The sequence below is a fragment of the Scyliorhinus torazame genome, unplaced genomic scaffold (assembly GCF_047496885.1).
Source record: "Scyliorhinus torazame isolate Kashiwa2021f unplaced genomic scaffold, sScyTor2.1 scaffold_211, whole genome shotgun sequence".
In the NCBI taxonomy this organism is placed as follows: Eukaryota; Metazoa; Chordata; class Chondrichthyes; order Carcharhiniformes; family Scyliorhinidae; genus Scyliorhinus; species Scyliorhinus torazame.
In genome coordinates this window covers 103090-124325 of record NW_027307938.1, presented here as the reverse complement: position 1 = coordinate 124325, position 21236 = coordinate 103090, and the positions used below count along the sequence as shown (strand labels likewise).

The window sequence follows — 21236 nt, the reverse complement described above, 5'->3', positions numbered from 1 at the left end:
TACGCCGGCGGGACAGGCAGTTTCTGGGCGGGACTTCGGCCCATCCGGGCCGGAGAATCCAGCGGGGGGTCCCGCCAACCGGCGCGGCTGGATTCCCGCCCCCGCCCAATCTCCGGGAGCGGAGACTTCCGCGGGGGCGGGGGCGGGATTCACGGCGGCCAACGGCCATTCTCCGACCCGGCGGGGGGTCGGAGAATGACGCCCCTGATTTCCGATCACAACAGCTAACAGCACCGCAAGACCTATCCAGGGTCAGCCAGAGCTGTCGATTCCCTTCTGAATTGGCTCTTATCTCGGGGAATTAACGAGACCAGAAATTGGGCCTCCGTCCCTAAGCAGAGCAAATTGTATTCCACAAGCCCCCTGGGGAGAGCGATTAGATCGTTCCCGTGGTTCCGTGGTGCTTACAACGTCCGTCTCCCCAAAGGTCCACTGCTCATATGAGGAGTGGTTGAGGACACTCGATCTGTACTCAATGGAGTTTAGAAAGTCGAGGGGCGGGGCCGGGGCGGGGGGGGGGGGGGGGGAGGCGTATTGAAACTTACAGGACAGTGTGAGGCCTGGGTAGCGTGGACGTGGAGAGAATGTTTCCACTTGTAGGAACAATTAGAAGCAGAGGACACCATCTCCGACTAAAGGGACGATCCTTTAAAACAGAGATGAGGAAGGATTTCTTCAGCCAGAGGGTGGTGGATCTGTGGAATCCTTGCCGCAGAAGGCTGCGGAGGTCAATTCACTGAGCCTCTATAAGACATAGGTAGGTCATGATTAATAAGGGGATCAGAGGTTATGGTGAGAAGGCAGGAGAATGGGGTTGAGAAAAATATCAGCCATGATTGAATGACGGAGCAGACTCGATGGGCCGACAGGCCTAATTATGTGCTTATATCTTATCGTCTAAGTCAGTTCTCAGTGTTCAAGCCACTGGGTGGGTGGGGAGGGGGGGGGGGGGTAATCGCGCCAGGCCAAGCGGGGCTGGAAAATGGTGAAATTGGTCCTGACGCTGTCTCCCTGCTTCAGCGGTTGTAGGTATTCCCACACCGTCCCCTCCCGTGTTTATGCCATACAAGATACCGTTCCCGTCCATTCCATCATCGTTCCTAGTATCCCCAGTATCACTGTCTCCACAGGTTCAGACGTATAAAGTGTCTCCCGGTTGAACACCTCTGTCCTGCATCCGCCTGCTTCAATACTGCCTCTGGAGATCTGGATTCCTTTGCACTTTCCCGCCAATCTCGGGGAACGCCAAACTAAGGCAGATTATCAACCTGCGGCCCATCAGCAGTTGTACCGATGCCGCTCTGGTCGTAATGTGTGGTGTGTTATGGTGGCTGAAGAAAAAAACATGCCAACCTCGTGTCTACGGGTCGCATGGACTCTTTCTACAATTCCCTCTTGAAAGTCTGCCCTGCTCGTTCCGCCACAATGTTTGAGAAGGTTTGGTCTACGGCGGTTTGGATGTGCTTCACGAAGCGTGAAAATGTCTCGCTAGTAAATCTTTATCCATTATCTCCAGGATGCTAAGTCTATTAAATGAGAGGCCTACCTTCTCGGTGGCAGCCGTCGAACTGGTGGATGGCTTACGTTGGATGTCTAACCTAAAGGTGGATTTAGCAGTAAGAGAAGGACAGAGTTCTTCTCTGAAATTGGCTCTGGGGCGCACACACACCGCCCGTCACTCTCCTCAATAAATTCACTTATTTTTTATAAAACATCTTACTTAAACAAGAGGAAGCAAGTTGTAACATGGTAAGTGTACTGGAAAGTGCACTTGGAACCAAATTGTGGCTAAACTAGCAAAGCACCTCCCTTACACTGAGGAAATACCCGTGCAATTCGGGTCATTTTGAACCTTAAAGCTAGCCTAATTAATTATTAAATCCTAACTATATTAATTTCACTTATACCACAACCTTAAACTAAAACATTCTTCACCCTTAAGTATGGGCGACAGAACAAGGACCATAGCGCAATAGCTTATGTACCACAAGGGAATGCTGAAAAAGAAATGAAACAAATAATTAAAGTACTAAAAAGCAGAGGTTAACCCTCGTACCCTTTGCATCATGATTTAATTAGAAAAATTAGGCGAAGAGACCTTGGGCGAAATTCTCCCCCAACGGCGGGATGCCCGCCGACTGGCGCCAAAGCCGGCGCCAATCAGACGGGCATCGCGCCGGCAAAAAGGTGCAGAAGTCTCCGCATCTTTGGCGGCCGAGCCCCAACATTGAGGGGCTAGGCCGACGCCGGAGGGATTTCCGCCCCGCCAGCTGGCGGAAATGGCGTTTGTTGCCCCGCCAGCTGGCGCGGAAATGCGGCGCATGCGCGGGAGCGTCAGCGGCCGCTGTCAGTTTCCCAGCGCATGCGCGGGAGCGTCAGCGGCCGCTGTCAGTTTCCCGCGCATGCGCAGTGGGGAGAGTCTCTTCCGCCTCCGCCATGGTGGAGGCCGTAGCGGAGGCGGAAGGGAACGAGTGCCCCCACGGCACAGGCCCGCCCGCGGATCGGTGGGCCCCGATCGCGGGCCAGGCCACCGTGGGGGCACCGCCCGAGGTCAGATCGCCCCGCGCCCCCCCCCCCAGGACCCCGGAGCCCGCCCACGCCGCCTGGTCCCGCCGGTAAATACCAGGTTTGATTTACGTCGGCGGGACAGGCAATTCCTGGGCGGGACTTCGGCCCATCCGGGCCGGAAAATCCAGCGGGGGGTCCCGCCAACTGGCGCGGCCAGATTCCCGCCCCCGCCCAATCTCCGGGAGCGGAGACTTCGGCGGGGGCGGGATTCACGGCGGCCAACGGCCATTCTCCGACCCGGCGGGGGGTCGGAGAATGACGCCCCTTAAGTCTACCCCCCCGAAACTAAACGAGCTACCTCGAAGCAGCACAATAGAGCTAACCCATCTCTGTGGCAAAAGAGTGGGAAGACTTCCAGGTAGTGGTGACAAGCCTACCGAGTTTAGTGATAGCTGGTTACCCAAGAAAAGAACTTTAATTCTGCATTAATTTCCTTTCTACTGAATAAGAACTTTCTTATCAAAGTTAAACATAGAAATTAATAGTTATTTAGAAGAGGAACAGCCCTTCTAAATTAAGATACAACTTTTTAAGGTGGTTAATGATCATAGTTATTGAGGTTTTTTCTTAAGTGGGCCTAAAAGCAGCCACCTATTAAGAAAGCGTCACAGCTCTAGTTTTATAAAAACCCATAATTTAGATATTTACTCAAAACCCCCTTAACCCTATTGGTTTTTTTTTATAAGAATATAAAATAACTTTTGTTAAAATGAGTAATAGGAGGATAAACCTCTCCTGACACAAGTGGATGTCAGAAAGAGTTAAATCACTGATAATTAAACGATCCCAGACTGAGACCATCATAATTTTATTTCTTAACTAGAAAAGCCTATTTTACCATTCGTTAACCCTACACAGGAATGTCTTAAGGAAAGATTAAAAGAAAGTAAAGGAACTCGGCAAACATAAACTCCGCCTGTTTACCAAAAACATCGCCTCTTGCCCCCTATAAGAGGTCCCGCCTGCCCTGTGACAATGTTCAACGGCCGCGTTATTTTGACCGTGCAAAGGTAGCGTAATCACTTGTCTTTTAAATGAAGACCTGTATGAAAGGCACCACGAGAGTTTAACTGTCTCTACTTTCTAATCAATGAAATTGATCTACTCGTGCAGAAGCGAGTATAACATCATTAGACGAGAAGACCCTATGGAGCTTCAAATACATAAATTAATTATGTAAATATTAATAATCCAAGGACATAAACAAAAAATATAATACTTCTAATTTAACTATTTTTGGTTGGGGTGACCAAGGGGAAAAATAAATCCCCCTTATCGACTGAGTACTCAAGTACTTAAAAGTTAGAATTACAATTCTAACCGATAAAATTTTTATCGAAAAATGACCCAGCATTTCCTGATCAATGAACCAAGTTACCCTAGGGATAACAGCGGAATCCTTTTTCAGAGTTCCTATCGACAAAAGGGTTTACGACCTCGATGTTGGATCAGGACATCCTAATGGTGCAACCGCTATTAAGGGTTCGTTTGTTGAACGATTAATAGTCCTACGTGATCTGAGTTCAGACCAGAGAAATCCAGGCCAGTTTCTATCTATGAATTTATTTTTCCTAGTACGAAATGACCGGAGAAATGGGGCCAATACTATTGGCACGCCCCATTTTCATCTATTGAACCAAACTAAAATAGATAAGAAAAGATTATCTATTGCCCAAGAAAAGGATTGTTGAGGTGGCAGAGCCTGGTAAGTGCAAAAGACCTAAGTCCTTTAATTCAGAGGTTCAAATCCTCTTCTCAACTACGCTCCAGTCCACAATACTCTATTTAATTAACCCTCTTGCCTATATTATCCCTGTTCTCCTTGCTACAGCCTTCCTTACCTTAATTGAACGAAAAATTCTCGGCTACATGCAATTCCGCAAGGGCCCGAATATTGTAGGCCCCTACGGCCTCCTTCAACCCATTGCTGATGGGTTAAAATTATTTATTAAAGAGCCCATTCGCCCCTCAGCATCCTCCCCCTTCCTATTTTTAATTACCCCAACAGTAGCCCTAGCCCTTTTAATATGAATACCACTCCCCCTCCCTCACTCTATTATTAACCTTAATTTAGGTTTCCTATTTATTCTAGCAATCTCAAGCCTAACCGTATATACCATCTTAGGCTCCGGATGAGCATCTAATTCGAAATACGCCCTAATAGGGGCACTACGAGCCGTAGCACAAACTATCTCTTATGAGGTTAGCTTGGGCTTAATCCTCCTTTCAATAATCATCTTCGCTGGAGGCTTTACCCTACATACCTTTAATCTTGCTCAAGAAACAATTTGACTTTTAATTCCAGGATGACCATTAGCCCTAATATGATACATTTCAACACTCGCAGAAACCAACCGAGCACCATTCGACTTAACTGAGGGGGAATCAGAATTAGTTTCCGGGTTCAATATTGAATATGCAGGGGGACCCTTTGCTCTATTTTTCCTTGCTGAATATACAAACATTTTACTAATAAATACCCTTTCCGTCATTCTATTTATAGGAACCTCCTATAATCCCCTCATACCACAAATCTCCTCATTTAGCCTAATAATTAAAGCCACAATACTCACCGTATTTTTCTTATGAATCCGAGCATAGATTCCGGTATGATCAACTTATACACTTAGTATGAAAAAATTTCTTGCCATTAACCTTAGCAATTATTTTATGACATATAGCCCTACCCCTTGCCACAACAAGTCTACCCCCCTAACCTAATCAGGAAGCGTGCCTGAACAAAGGGCCACTTTGATAGAGTGGATAATGAAAGTTAAAATCTTTCCTCTTCCTCCTAGAAAAATAGGGCTTGAACCCATATCTTAGAGATCAAAACTCTATGTACTTCCTATTATACCATTCCTAAGTAAAGTCAGCTAATTAAAGCTTTTGGGCCCATACCCCAGCCATGGTGGTTAAATTCCTTCCTTTACTAATGAATCCAACCATACTAACCATTATTATTTCAAGCCTAGGGCTCGGGACCACTTTTAACATTCATTGGGTCCCATTGATTATTAGTCTGAATAGGACTAGAAATTAATACTCTAGCTATTATTCCCCTTATAATTCGTCAACATCACCCCCGAGCAGTAGAAGCCACCACAAAATACTTCATCACCCAAGCAACTGCCTCAGCTTTATTTTTGTTTGCTAGTGTCACAAACGCTTGAACTTCAGGAGAATGAAGTTTAATTGAATGAATTAATCCCACCTCCGCCACACTAGCAACAGCAGCACTAGCCTTAAAGATTGGTCTTGCCCCCCTCCACTTCTGATTACCAGAAGTTCTTCAAGGATTAGATCTAACTACAGGCCTTATCCTGTCAACTTGACAAAAACTTGCCCCATTCGCTATTCTCCTTCAACTATCACCTTTATTAAATCCTAACCTCCTACTCTTATTTGGCGTAACATCAACAATTGTGGGTGGATGAGGGGGTCTTAACCAAACACAACTGCGAAAAATTCTAGCCTACTCATCAATCGCCAACTTAGGTTGAATAATTACAATTCTACATTATTCACCTGGTTTAACCCTATTAAATCTGATCCTTTACATATTTATAACACTTACAACATTCCTCTTATTTAAAATGCTTAACTCAACAGAAATTAACTCCATTTCCTCTTCCTCCTTAAAATCCCCCCTATTATCAGTCATTGCCTTAATAACCCTTCTCTCATTAGGTGGTTTACCTATCAGGCTTTATACCCAAATGATTAACTTTACAAGAATTAACAAAACAGAACCTAATTATCCCAGCCACAGCTATAGCTTTAATAACCCTCCTCAGTTTATTTTATATCCGCCTATGTTATGCTACCACATTAACTTATGTCCCCGGTCCCATTAATATATTATCTACATGACGAACAAAATCTTATGCCCCCGCCTTAATTTTATTAATATCCGCCTCCATCTCCATATTCCTCCTCCCAATAACTGCCCTAATTCTTATACTTTTAACATAAGAAATTTAGGTTAATTAGACCAAAAGCCTTCAAAGCTTTAAATAGGGGTGAAACCCCTCTAATTTCTGCTAAGATTTGCAAGACTTTATCTCACATCTTCTGAATGCAACCCAGATGCTTTTATTAAGCTAAAATCTTCTAGATAAATAGGCCTCGATCCTATGAAAGTCTTAGTTAACAGCTAAGCGTTTAATCCAACGAAATTTTATCTAACTTTCTCCCGCCGTCATACCGGTAGGGCGGGAGAAAGCCCCGGGAGAATTTAGTCTCCTGCTTTGGATTTGCAATCCAACATAAAAAAATACTGCAGAGCTGTGATAAGAAGGGGAATTTAACCTCTATGCACGGAGCTACAATCCGCCGCTTGACTCTCAGCCATCTTACCTGTGGCAATTAATCGTTGACTCTTTTCTACTAACCACAAAGACATCGGTACCCTATATTTAATCTTTGGTGCATGAGCAGGCATAGTTGGGACAGCTTTGTCTTCTTATCCGAGCTGAACTCGGGCAACCGGGTTCACTCTTGGGTGATGATCAGATTTATAATGTAATCGTGACAGCCCATGCCTTTGTAATAATTTTCTTTATAGTTATGCCAGTAATAATTGGTGGGTTTGGAAACTGATTAGTACCATTAATAATTGGTGCACCAGACATAGCTTTTCCTCGTATAAATAATATAAGCTTTTGATTGCTTCCTCCTTCCTTCCTTCTTCTACCGGCTTCAGCTGGAGTAGAAGCTGGTGCAGGGACTGGATGAACAGTTTATCCCCCATTAGCTGGTAATATAGCCCATGCCGGAGCATCCGTTGATTTAACCATCTTCTCTCTTCACTTAGCTGGCATTTCATCAATTTTGGCCTCAATTAATTTTATTACAACTATTATTAATATAAAACCCCCAGCTGTCTCACAATACCAAACTCCCTTATTTGTATGATCTATTCTTGTAACGACTGTTCTTCTTCTTCTATCTCTCCCTGTCCTTGCAGCCGGGATTACAATGCTATTAACAGACCGAAATCTTAATACAACATTCTTTGATCCTGCAGGAGGTGGAGACCCAATGCTTTATCAACATTTATTCTGATTTTTTGGTCATCCAGAAGTCTACATCTTAATTTTACCTGGGTTCGGCATAATCTCCCATGTAGTAGCCTACTATTCAGGTAAAAAAGAACCCTTTGGTTATATAGGAATAGTTTGAGCAATAATAGCAATTGGGCTACTTGGTTTTATTGTCTGAGCTCACCACATATTTACAGTAGGAATAGATGTAGATACACGAGCTTACTTTACCTCAGCAACAATAATTATTGCTATTCCAACAGGTGTTAAAGTATTTAGCTGACTAGCAACACTTCATGGGGGATCTATCAAACGAGAAACACCCTTATTATGAGCACTTGGGTTTATTTTCTTATTTACTGTTGGAGGACTAACAGGGATTGTTTTAGCTAATTCCTCTTTAGATATTGTTCTTCATGACACCTACTACGTAGTAGCCCATTTCCACTATGTTCTTTCCATAGGAGCAGTTTTTGCTATTATAGCAGGTTTTATTCATTGATTTCCTTTAATATCAGGCTTTACCCTTCACTCGACTTGAACAAAAATCCAATTTATAATTATATTTATTGGAGTAAATTTAACCTTCTTCCCACAACATTTCCTAGGCCTAGCAGGAATGCCACAACGTTATTCTGACTACCCAGATGCATATGCCCTATGAAACACAGTCTCATCAATCGGCTCTTTAATTTCCCTTGTAGCCGTAATTATATTACTATTTATTATCTGAGAAGCCTTTGCTTCAAAACGAGAAGTGTTATCCATTGAACTCCCTAACGCAAATGTAGAATGACTTCATGGTTGTCCACCCCCCTACCACACCTACGAAGAACCAGCATTTGTACAAATCCAACGATCATTTTAACAAGAAAGGAAGGAATTGAACCCCCATAAGTTGGTTTCAAGCCAACTACATAACCACTCTGCCACTTTCTTTATAAGATTCTAGTAAAACATATCACACTGCCTTGTCGAGGCAGAATTGTGAGTTTAAACCTCGCGCATCTTAATTAATAATGGCACACCCCTCACAATTAGGATTTCAAGATGCAGCCTCCCCAGTTATGGAAGAACTTAATCACTTTCACGACCACACATTAATAATTGTATTTTTAATTAGCACCTTAGTCCTCTATATTATTACAGCAATAGTTTCGACTAAACTCACAAATAAATATATTCTTGATTCTCAAGAAATCGAAATTGTCTGGACTATTCTCCCTGCTATTATTCTTATCATAATTGCTCTACCATCCTTGCGGATTCTATACCTCATAGATGAAATCAATGACCCTCACTTAACTATTAAAGCTATAGGCCATCACTGATATTGAAGCTACGAATATACAGATTATGAAGACTTGGGCTTTAACTCTTATATAATTCAAACACAAGACTTCGCCCCGGGTCAATTTCGTTTATTAGAAACAGATCATCGAATAGTTGTACGTATAGAATCCCCCATCCGAGTTCTAGTATCAGCAGAAGATGTCCTTCATGCATGAGCTGTTCCAGCCCTCGGAGTAAAGATAGCTGCTGTCCCTGGACGGCTTAATCAAACCGCCTTTATTATTTCTCGCCCGGGTGTTTACTGCGGCCAATGTTCTGAAATTTGTGGGGCTAACCATAGTTTTATACACATTGTTGTAGAAGCAGTTCCCCTTGAACACTTCGAAACCTGATCTTCATTAATATTAGAAGAAGCTTCACTAAGAAGCTAAACCGGGCCAAGCATTAGCCTTTTAAGCTAAATATTGGTGATTCCCTACCACCCTTCGTGATATGCCTCAATTAAATCCTAGCCCTTGATTTATTATTCTCTTATTTTCATGAGTTATTTTCGTAACCATTCTCCCAAATAAAGTGATAAACCACTTATTTAATAATGAACCTACCTTGAAAAGTACAGAAAAATCTAAACCAGCCCCCTGAAACTGACCATGATTATAAGCTTTTTTGATCAATTCTTAAGTCCCTCTCTTCTAGGAATTCCACTAATTGCCCTAGCTATTTCACTCCCATGATTAATTTTCCCCACCCCAACTTCTCGATGATTAAATAACCGACTATTGACTCTTCAAGCATGATTTATTCACCGATTTATTTATCAGCTTATACAACCTATAAATTTCGGAGGTCATAAATGAGCTATTTTATTTACAGCCCTAATATTATTCTTAATTACCATCAATCTTCTAGGACTCCTCCCTTACACTTTACCCCTACAACCCAACTTTCCATTAATATAGCTTTTGCCTTACCTTTGTGATTTACAACTGTATTAATTGGCATACTTAATCAACCAACCATTGCTCTCGGACACTTATTACCTGAAGGTACACCAACTCCTTTAGTACCAGTATTAATTATTATCGAAACTATCAGCTTATTTATTCGACCATTAGCTTTAGGAGTCCGATTAACAGCCAATTTAACAGCTGGTCACCTTCTTATACAATTAATCGCAACTGCAGCCTTTGTACTTTTAACTATAATGCCAACCGTAGCTATATTAACCTCTCTCGTACTGCTCTTATTAACTATTTTGGAAGTAGCTGTAGCAATGATTCAAGCATATGTATTTGTTCTCCTTTTAAGCCTATATCTACAAGAAAATGTATAATGGCTCACCAAGCACATGCATATCACATAGTTGACCCAAGCCCATGACCATTAACCGGAGCTACCGCTGCTCTTCTTATAACATCAGGCCTAGCCATCTGATTTCACTTTCACACATTACTCCTCCTTGACTTAGGACTTACCCTCCTTCTCCTCACCATAATCCAATGATGACGAGATATTATTCGTGAGGGCACATTTCAAGGACATCATTCACCTCCTGTCCAAAAAGGGCTCCGTTACGGAATAATTCTTTTTATTGTATCAGAAGTGTTTTTCTTTCTAGGCTTTTTCTGAGCCTTTTACCATTCAAGTTTAGCCCCTACCCCTGAATTAGGGGGGTGTTGACCACCCACTGGAATTAGTCCACTAGACCCATTCGAAGTACCACTTCTAAATACTGCAGTGCTTCTAGCCTCAGGAGTAACCGTAACTTGGGCCCACCATAGTTTAATAGGGGGGAACCGAAAAGAAACTATTCAAGCACTTAGCCTAACTATTATCTTAGGTGTTTATTTTACAGCCCTTCAAGCCATAGAATATTATGAAGCGCCCTTTACCATCGCTGATGGGGTGTATGGAACAACATTCTTCGTAGCCACAGGCTTTCATGGCCTCCATGTTATCATTGGCACAACATTCTTAGCAGTTTGTCTTCTACGACAAGTCCAATATCATTTTACATCTGAACATCATTTTGGCTTTGAAGCTGCCGCATGATACTGACATTTTGTTGATGTAGTATGGTTATTCCTCTATGTGTCTATTTATTGATGAGGCTCATAATTACTTTTCTAGTATAAATTAGTACAAGTGATTTCCAATTACTTAATCTTGGTTAAAACCCAAGGAAAAGTAATGAGCCTCATCATGTTTTGTGTCGCAATCACGGCCCTGGTTTCCCTAATCCTTGCTTTTATTGCATTTTGACTTCCATCATTAAAACCTGATAACGAAAAATTGTCTCCATATGAATGTGGTTTTGACCCATTAGGTAGCGCACGCCTACCATTCTCCCTACGATTCTTTCTTGTAGCCATCCTCTTCCTACTTTTTGACTTAGAAATTGCCCTTCTTCTCCCCCTTCCATGAGGAAATCAACTATTTTCACCATTCTCCACAATATTTTGAACGGCAATTATTCTAGTTCTTCTTACCTTCTTACCTTGAATGACTTCAAGGAGGACTGGAATGAGCAGAATAAGTGTTTAGTCCAAAATTAAGACCACTAATTTCGGCTTAGTAAATTATGGTGAGAGTCCATAAACACTTTATGTCCTCAATATATTTTAGCTTCAGTTCAGCATTGAAACTGGGCCTGATAGGCCTCGCATTTAACCGCTCACACCTCTTATCCGCACTCTTATGTTTAGAAGGAATAATACTAACCCTCTTTGTTGCTACCGCAACCTGATCCTTAATATTGAATTCTACTTCTAGTTCAATTTGACCTATGATTCTCCTTACTTTCTCAGCCTGCGAAGCTAGTGCAGGACTAGCAATCCTAGTCGCAGCCTCACGCTCACACGGCTCTGACAATTTACAAAATCTAAATCTTCTTCAATGCTAAAAATTTTAATTCCAACAATTATGCTTTTCCCAACCACCTGATTTTTGAATAAAAAATGATTATTTGCAAATTTTGATTTTTGCTGCTCAGTTTAACATATATATGACATAGCCCACATACCTTAATATATACATAATACCCTCATTCATATATCAACTTTAATAGACTATCCCCTACTAGTATCATATATCTATGCTTAGTCCCCATTAATCTATAATCCACTATATCATTACATACTATGTTTAATACACATTAAGTTACTGCCAACTATATCATTACATTAAATATTTAACCCTCATTCATATATGATCAAAATTTCCATTCCATTATATTATTCATTTAACCCTCATTTACTTAATTATAATTAATGAGGGCTGGATAGAAACCCGTATCTCCCTATTTAATGGAAAAAATTGTTCGGTTTGTGGCACATTACTGATTAATCCCCACTAATTGATCAAATCTGGCATCTGATTAATGCTCGATATACATATCACCCTTAACTGCATCAAACTGGTATTACGCTCGCTCCCTTTAATGACACATAATCCTTGACTGTCTCAAGATTTATCTCCCTCCCAGCTTTTTTTTTTCGGTATGATTGTCAAAAGACCATATCTGAAAGGAATAGAGATAATGACGTCATATATGTCACGTTTCGATTTTTTTGATTAGTGTAACTATGGTTTAAGGAAAACATACTATTAATCCACAAAAAATCCACCTCCGTAATTAATTAGTGCAGGTTGGTATATCATTATATGGGGCATAAAGCTATATATCTGGCATAATTGATCATTATTATATTCTCCCCGGCTTTGAGAGAAAAAGAAAAAATAAAATTTCAAAACCTTTTTTTTGGTAAAAAACCCTTAATATACACGGACACCTCGAAAAACCCCGAAAACGAGGGCCGACATATATTATTTTACTAAGCATGTGGAAAAATCACTGTATAGTGTTATAATGTGATGCTAACGTAGCTTAATTTAAAGCATGGCACTGAAGATGCTAAGATGGGAAATAAAATTTTCCGTGGGCCCGTTAGGTTTGGTCCTGACCTGAGTGTTAATTATAACTAAAATTATACATGCAAGTTTCAGCATCCCCGTGAGAATGCCCCAAGTATTCTATTAAATAATTAGGAGCGGGCATCAGGCACACGTCACGTGGCCCAAGGCGCCTTGCTAAGCCACACCCCCAAGGGACTTCAGCAGTAATAAACATTGATAACATAAGCGAAAGCATGAATCAGTTAAAGTCGATAGAGTTGGTAAATCTCGTGCCAGCCACCGCGGTTATGCGAGTAACTCATAGTAACATTTCCCGGCGTAAAGTGTGATTTAAGGATTAATCTCCAATTAAATACAGTTATGAACTCATCAAGCTGTTATACGCACTCATGAACAGAATAATCAACGACGAAAGTGACTCTAAATTACCAGAAATCTTGATGTCACGACAGTTGGGCCCCAAACTAGGATTAGATACCCTACTATGCCCTACCATAAACTTAGACAATAATCTACTATATTGTCCGCCAGAGTACTACAAGCGCTAGCTTAAAACCCAAAGGACTTGGTGGTGCCCCACACCCACCTAGAGGAGCCTGTTCTATAACCGATAATCCCCGTTAAACCTCACCACTTCTTGCCATTACCGTCTATATACCGCCGTCGTCAGCTCACCCCGTGAGGGTTAAAAAGTAAGCAAAAAGAATTAAACTCCTAAACGTCAGGTCGAGGTGTAGCGAATGAAGTGGGAAGAAATGGGCTACATTTTTTTACCAAAAAACACGAACAGTAAACTGAAAAATTACTGCTGGCCTCAACAGCCTTCTGCGACAAAGCGTTCCACAGCTTCACCACCCTCTGGCTGAATAAATTCCTCCTCATGTCTGTTTTTAAGGATCGTCCTTTTGGTCTGAGATGGTGTCCTCTGATTCTAGTTTTTCCCAGAAATGGAAACATCCTCTCCACGTCCACTCTATCCAGGCCTCGCAGTCACCTGCAAGTTTCAATAAGATCCCCCTCATCCTTCTAAACTCCAACAAGAACAGACCCATATACGTTCCTCATACGACAAGCTCTTCATTCCTGGGATCATTCTTGTGAACCTCCTCTGGGCCCTTTCGAAGGCAAAGCATATTCTTCCTCAGATAAGGGGCCCAAAACTGCTCAATATTCAAAATGGGGTCTGACTAGAACGTTATACACCCTGAGAAGGGCATCCCTGGTCTTGTATTCTCTCCCTCTTGTTATGAATGCTAACATTGCATTTGCCTTCTTAGCTGCCGACTGAACCTGCACATTGACCTTAAGAGAATCGTGAACAAGGACCCCCAAATCCCTTGGTGCTTCTGAATTCCTGAGCATTTCCACATTTAGAAAATAGTCTAGGCCTAAATTTCTCTTTCCAAAGTGCATAACCTCACACTTTTCCACATTGTATTTCATTTGCCACTTCATTGCCAACTCTCCTAGTTTGTCCAAATCCTTCTGCAGCCCCCTTGCTTCCACAATACCATCTGTCTCTCTACAGATCTTCGAACCTGCTGCAAACCTTCTGCCAGATCATTAATGCATGTTGTGGAAAGCTGAGATCCCAGCTCAGACCCCTGAGACACACCACTAGTCACCGGCTGCCATCCTGAAAATGATCACTTTATCCCCACTTTCTGCCTTCTGCCAGTCAGCCAACCCTTTATCCACGCCAGGATCTTACCCTGAACACCATGGGCTCTTAACGTATTTAACAGTCTCCTATGCGGTACCTTGTCAAAGGCCTTCTGAAAATCTAAATAAATCACGCCCACTGTTTCTCCTTTGTCTAACTTCCTTGTTACCTCCTCAAAGAACTCGAACAGATTTGTCAGACATGACCTCCCTTTGACAAAGCCGTGCTGATTCAGTACTTCTTTGCCGTCCAAGTGCTTTGCGATCTCATCTTTAATAACATAATCCAAAATCTTACCAATGACCGAAGTCAGGCTAACTGACCGATGACTTCCCTTGTGAAACAGTGGTGTTACATTAGCCACTTTCCAGTCCTCTGTGACCCTATATGCCTCCTGTGATTCGTGCAAAATCACCACCAATGCCTCCACAATGTCCTCAGCTGTCTCTTTTAGGACACTGAGGTGTCGTCCATCCGGTTCAGGTGACGTATCCACCTTCAGACCTTTCAGTTTCCCCAGAACCTTCTCCTTAGTGATGGTCACAGCACTCACCTCTGCCCCCTGGAGCTCTGACATCCCATTGGTGTCTTCTACCGTGAAGACTGATGCGAAGTAACTATTCAGTTCCTCTGCCATTTCTTTGTTTCCTATTATTACTTCTCCAGCCAAGTTTTCCAGTGGTCCAATATATATTTTTACCTCTCTTTTATCTTTTACTGTTTGAAAGAAACTCTTCCTATCATCTTTCATATTCCGAGCTAACTGCCACTCCTATTTCATCTTCCCTCTCCTTATTGCTGTTTTGCTGTCCTCTGCTCGTTTTTAATTGATTCCCAATCCTCCGGCTTCCCACTAAACGTCGCCACTTTGTATGCTTTTTTATTTTGCTTTTATGCTGTCCTTGACTCCCATCGTCAACCATGGATGTGTGTCCTCCCCTTATCATGATTCCACCTCCTTGGGATGAATTTCTGCTGTGCCTGTCGAATAACGCCCCAAACTCCTGCCATTGCTGTTCCACTGCCTTCCCTGCTAGTCTCCCTTTCCAATCAACTCTGGCCGTCTCCTCCTTCATGTCTTTGTAGTTCCCCTTATTTAATTGTAATACCGCTACATCTGACTCCAGCTTCTCGCTCTCAAATTGCCGGATAAATTCTATTATATTGTGGTCAATGGTCCCTTAGGGTTTCCTCACCCTGAGACCGCTAATCAAGTCTGCCCATTATACATCACCAAATCCAGAATTGACTGTTCCCTTGTGGGCTCAACCACACAATCACATAGAATCACAGGACGCTTCCAGAACATAGGTAGGCCATTCGGCTCATCTTTACTCACTGTATCTCCCAATGAGCATTTCACCATTCTCCCACCTTCTCCGCACAGCCTTGAATATTGCTTTATTTCAGTTCTTTGATGGGAGCGGAGAGTGAACCTATCCCCATCATACACTCGGTAAGAGCATTTCAGGCGACAGGCATTCCCGTGTGGTTAAAATTGTCTTTTGAGTCGGTTTTGCTATTTCTTTCCAATCACTTAAATCTGGGTCCCTTCGTCCACATAATTTCAGGAGTGTGAAAAGTACTCCCCTCTCTCTACACTGCCGAGACCCCTGAATTTTGAATGCATCTATCAAATCTCCCTTCGACGACCTTTTCTCCAAGGAACAGCGTCCCAACTTCTCCAATCCCTCCTCCATGGCACCATTCTAGTGAATCAGTTCTACACTCACCAATGCCTTCACGACTTTCCAAAAACCCAGCATCCAGAACTGGGCACAATCTTGTAGCTGATATCGAACTTGTGGGTTTCAATCGTTAACATTCGGGTCAGTTGTTGTTAATACCGTGAACAGTTTTGGTCCCCTGATCGAAGGGAATATATAATGGTAGTGAAAGTTGTACAAAGATGATTTAACTAGGTTGATCCCGGGAATCCAGGGATTTTCTTTTGAGGAGAAGATTAGTGGATTGGGCCTATTCTCATTGGAAGTCAAAAGAATGAGACGTGAGCTTATTGACAGGTACTTAATTATCAGGGCGCCTGGCAGAGTAAATAATGAGAGGATGTTCCCTCTTGTTTTAGAGTCTAGGACCAAAGTTAGTGGTCGCCCATTTCTGACAGAGGTGAGGAGTAATTTCTTCTCTCAGATGGCAGTGAATCTGTGGAAGTCTTTACAACAGAGAGCTGTAGAGGCTGGGTCGTTGAATATGTCCCCCAGTAATTGACTCTTCTTTTAGTTGGTAGCTTTTGACTACCGACTCAGTCCATCCCCCTCATAAATTTGGAGACTTCTATCAAGTCGCCCCTCAACCTCTGTCGTTCCAGTGACAGCAAACCGAGTTGATTCAACCTCTCCTCATATCCAATGTCCTCCATACCAGGCAACATGCTGGTAAACCTGTTCTGTATCCCCCCCCCCAAAAAAAAAACCTCCACATTCTTCTGGTAGTGTGGCGACCAAAATTGGACACTAAATTCCAAGTGTAGCCTCACTAATGTTTTATACAGCTGCAGCATGACTTGCTAATTTGTATACTCAGTGCCTCGGCCGATGAAGGCAAGCATGCCGTATGCTTCTCGACTACCTTCTGCACCTGCATTGCCACTCTTAGTTTCCTGTGGGCCTGTTCATCCAGATCCCTCTGCCTGTCAATACTCTTGAGGGTTCTGTCGTTTACGGTATATTTCTCATCTGCATTAGACCTTCCATAATGCATTTCCTCACATTTAGAACAGAAAACATAGAACATACAGTGCAGAAGCAGGCCATTCGGCCCATCGATTCTGCACCGACACACTTTCGCACTATCCCTGTAACCCAATTAAACTTCCTAACCTCTTTTTTTGTTCACTAAAGCCAATTTATCATTGCCAATACAGCTAACCTGCAAGTCTTTGGACTCTGGGAGGAAACCGATGCACCCGGAGGAAACCCACGCAGACACGGGGGAGGACGCGCAGACTCCGCACAGACAGTGACCCAGCAGGGAATCGAACCTGGGACCCTGGCGCTGTGAAGCCACAGTGCTAGCCACTTGTGCTACCGTGCTGTCCCATTTGTGTGGATTAAACTCCATTCGCCATCATTCTGCCCAAGTCTCCAATCGATCTACATCCAGCTGTAACCTTTGACGAAACTCATCGCTATCTGTAATTTCACCAAGCTTTGTGTCATCTGCAAACATACTAATCAGACCAGTTACATTTTCTCATTTATATATCCCAGGATCATTTATATATCCTGCAAACAGAAAAGGTCCGAGCACTGAAACACTGCGGAACACCACTAGTCACATTCCTCCATTCAGAAAATCCTGACCAATACTCCCAAACGAGCTGGCCTGGTGAGATGATCTAGCTGCATCAAGGAATAATTAGAATCGTTATGGATCTTCTATACCAATTAACCATGGAGAAGTTACTCACAATAGAGGCAAACGTTTTGCAATGTCATCTTCTGGGAGAATGACGCACCATGTGTCTGATGGCTCATTCCCCTGGCTTTGAATTTTCAGAAAATACTCAGTCCATTTTGCACGTTGCATTGTAAGTGGGGAAGAGGAGCAGGCCATTCAGAAATTGGAATATCTACAACTATGCTTCAGCTGTGCCTAAACTACACCTACTCATCTTGGTGATCAAAATGGATCTCTATCTGTTTTGAAACTATGGTTTGCCGGCTCCACCACAGCACTCAATGACGATTTGTTTTGGAGACCTTTCCAGAGTTTCACTCTTCTTGCAACTCCTAGCTCGTGAATTTAATATTGTCCCTCAGATCTCTGTCCAACCCTCAGTAGTATAACAACCAATTCTACCTATATTATTGGTAAATGTATTTAATCATCTAGAACACTGCAACTGGAGCAGCACTAACCATTCTATTCATGGAAAATAGAATGTAGAACATTACAGCTCAGTACAGGCCCTTCGGCCCTCGATGTTGCGCTGACCTGTGAAACCACTCTAAAGCCCATCTACACTATTCCCTTATCGTCCATATGTCTATCCAATGACCATTTGAATGCCCTTAGTTTTGGCGAGTCTACTACTGTTGCAGGCAGGGCATTCCACGCCCTTACTACTCTCTGAGTAAAGGACCTACCTCTGATATCTGTCCTATAGCTATGTCCCCTCAATTTAAAGCTATGTCCCCCCCGTGCTAGACATCATCATCTGAGGAAAAAGACTCTCACTGTCCACCCTATCCAATCCTCTGATCATCTAGTATGCCTCAATTAAGTCACCTCTTAACCTTCTTCTCTCCAACGAAAACAGCCTCAAGTCCCTCAGCCTTCCCTCATAAGATCATCCCTCCATAACAGGCAACATTCTGGTAAGTCTCCTCTCCACCCTTTCCAATGCTTCCACGTCCTTCCTATAATGCGGCGACCAGAACTGTACGCAATACTCCAAATACGGCCGCACCAGAGTTTTGTACAGCTGCAACATGACCTCATGGCTCCGAAACTCAATCCCTCTCCCAATAAAACCTAACACACCGTACGCCTTAACAACCCTCTCAACCTGGGTGGCAAATTTCAGGGATGTTTGTACATGGACACCGAGATCTCTATGCTCATCCACACTATCAAGAATCTTACCATTAGCTCAGTACTCTGTCTTCCTGTTATTCCTTCCAAAATGAATCACCTCACACTTTTCCGCATTAAACTCCATTTGCCACCTCTCAGCCCAGCGCTGCAGCTTATCTATGTCCCTCTGTAACTTGTAACATCCTTCCGCACTGCCCACAACTCCACCGACTTTAATGTCATCTACAAATTTACTCACCCATCCTTGTACACACTCCCCAGATCATTTATAAAAATGACAAACAGCAGTGGCCCCAAAACAGATCCTTGTGGTACACCACTAGTAACTGGACTCTAGTCTGAACATTTCCCATCAACCACCACCCTTTGTCTTCTTCCAGCGAGCCAATTTCTGATCCAAACTGCGAAATCACCGTGAATCCCATGCTTCCGTATTTTCTGCAATAGCGTACCGTGGGGAACCTCATCAAACGTTTTACTGAAATCCATATACACCACATCAACTGCTTTACCCTCATCCACCTGTTTGGTCACCTTCTCAAAGAACTCGATAAGGTTTGTGAGGCATGACGTAACCTTCACAAAACCATGTTGACTATCTCTAATCCAACTATTCTTTTCCAGATGATTATACACCCTATCTCTTATAAACCTTTCCAAGACTTTGCCCACAACAGAAGTAAGGCTCACTGGTCTATAGTTACCGGGGTTGTCTCTACTCCCCTTCTTGAACAAGGGGACAACATTTGCTATCCTCCAGTCTTCTGGCACTCTTCCATAGAGATAATAACTCTGTTTGTCCTAGATCTAAGTTTCCACCCTAGCTCCCTGAATTCCTGCCTTACATCCCTATCCCTTTTCCTACCTATGCCGTAGGTACCTATGTGGACCATGACTTGGGGCTGCTCCCCCTCTCCCTTAAGGATCCCGAAAACATGATCCGAGACATCGCGGCCCTGACACCTGGGAGGCAACACACCAACTTCGAGTCTCTCTGGTTCCCACAGAATTTCCTATCTATCCCCCTAACTACGGAGTCTCCAATGACTAATGCTCTACTCCTCTCCCCCCTTCCCTTCTGAGCAACAGGGACAGACTCTGTGCCAGAGGCCTGCACCCAATGGCTTACCCCTGGTAAGCACCCCCCCCCCCCCGCCCCAAACAGTATCTAAATCTGAATACTTGTTGCTAAGAGGAATAACCACAGGGGATCGCTGTACTGACTGCTTCCTCCCAGCCCCTCTCACCGTCACCCATCTATCTTGATTCTTCGGAGTATCTACATCCCTGAAGCTTCTATCTATAACCACCTCTGCCTCCCGAATGATCCGAAGTTCATCCAGCTCCAGCTCCAGTTCCCTAACGCGGTGTCTGAGGAGCTGGAGATGGGTGCACTTCCCACAGGTGAAATCAGCAGGGACACTGATGGCGTCCCTCACCTCAAACATTCTGCAGGAGGAACATTGCACTGCCTCCCCTGCCATCCCCTCTAGATAAAACAAGAAAAAGAAACGAAGAGCTTCTCTGATATTCTCTCAACCCCTTAGGTTAGAGGAGATGAAGGGTGGGGGACACTACAAGTGTAGTGTCTCGGGTTTAGCAACCGCCCAACTTATACACAGGTACGAACAAATCGTCCCAGAAATTCCCACGGCCGACTTCCTGCAGCTGCACAGGTAAGTATTTAAAGTTATTCTTACCTTTCCTACAGGCCCCTGGACACTGCTCCCCTGCCGAAAATCTGGAAGCTGTTTCTCCTGCTAGGTACGTATATAATCATAGTAATACCACACTCGCACTACTCTTTCCCCGTGATCTGTCTGTTACCATGTTCCTTCAATCTGCTGTGCACGGTCACTTTTGTTAATCAATCAATCCTACTGTCTGCTGTTCAGAATGAGATTATCACACAAAGAAACAAACTATGTCTCTCTGTATTACTGGCTTTGTACTTAGATATCTCTGCTACATACCCTCCATCATTGAGGATTGTATGATTTTTGGATGTGGTCCAGGTTACTGAAGATTAGTTTGGGCCCATTGCCAATTTGGATGTACCAAACTCCCGACCGTACACCTCTGAATGATTGTTTTTCATATCCGGGACTTGGACGTCGCTGGTTAGACCAACATTTACTCCCATCCCTTGTTGCCTACAGAAAATTGCCTTCTTAAGACGTTGCAGTCCTTGA

At 43.3% G+C, this 21236-nt stretch overlaps 1 protein-coding gene across 2 annotated transcripts in view; it reads left to right on the top strand.

The window, feature by feature from the left end:
• The window catches only part of LOC140405771 (Fc receptor-like protein 5), a 79264-nt gene that overhangs the window by 33897 nt on the left and 24131 nt on the right, over nucleotides 1-21236 (top strand). The window lies entirely within an intron of this gene.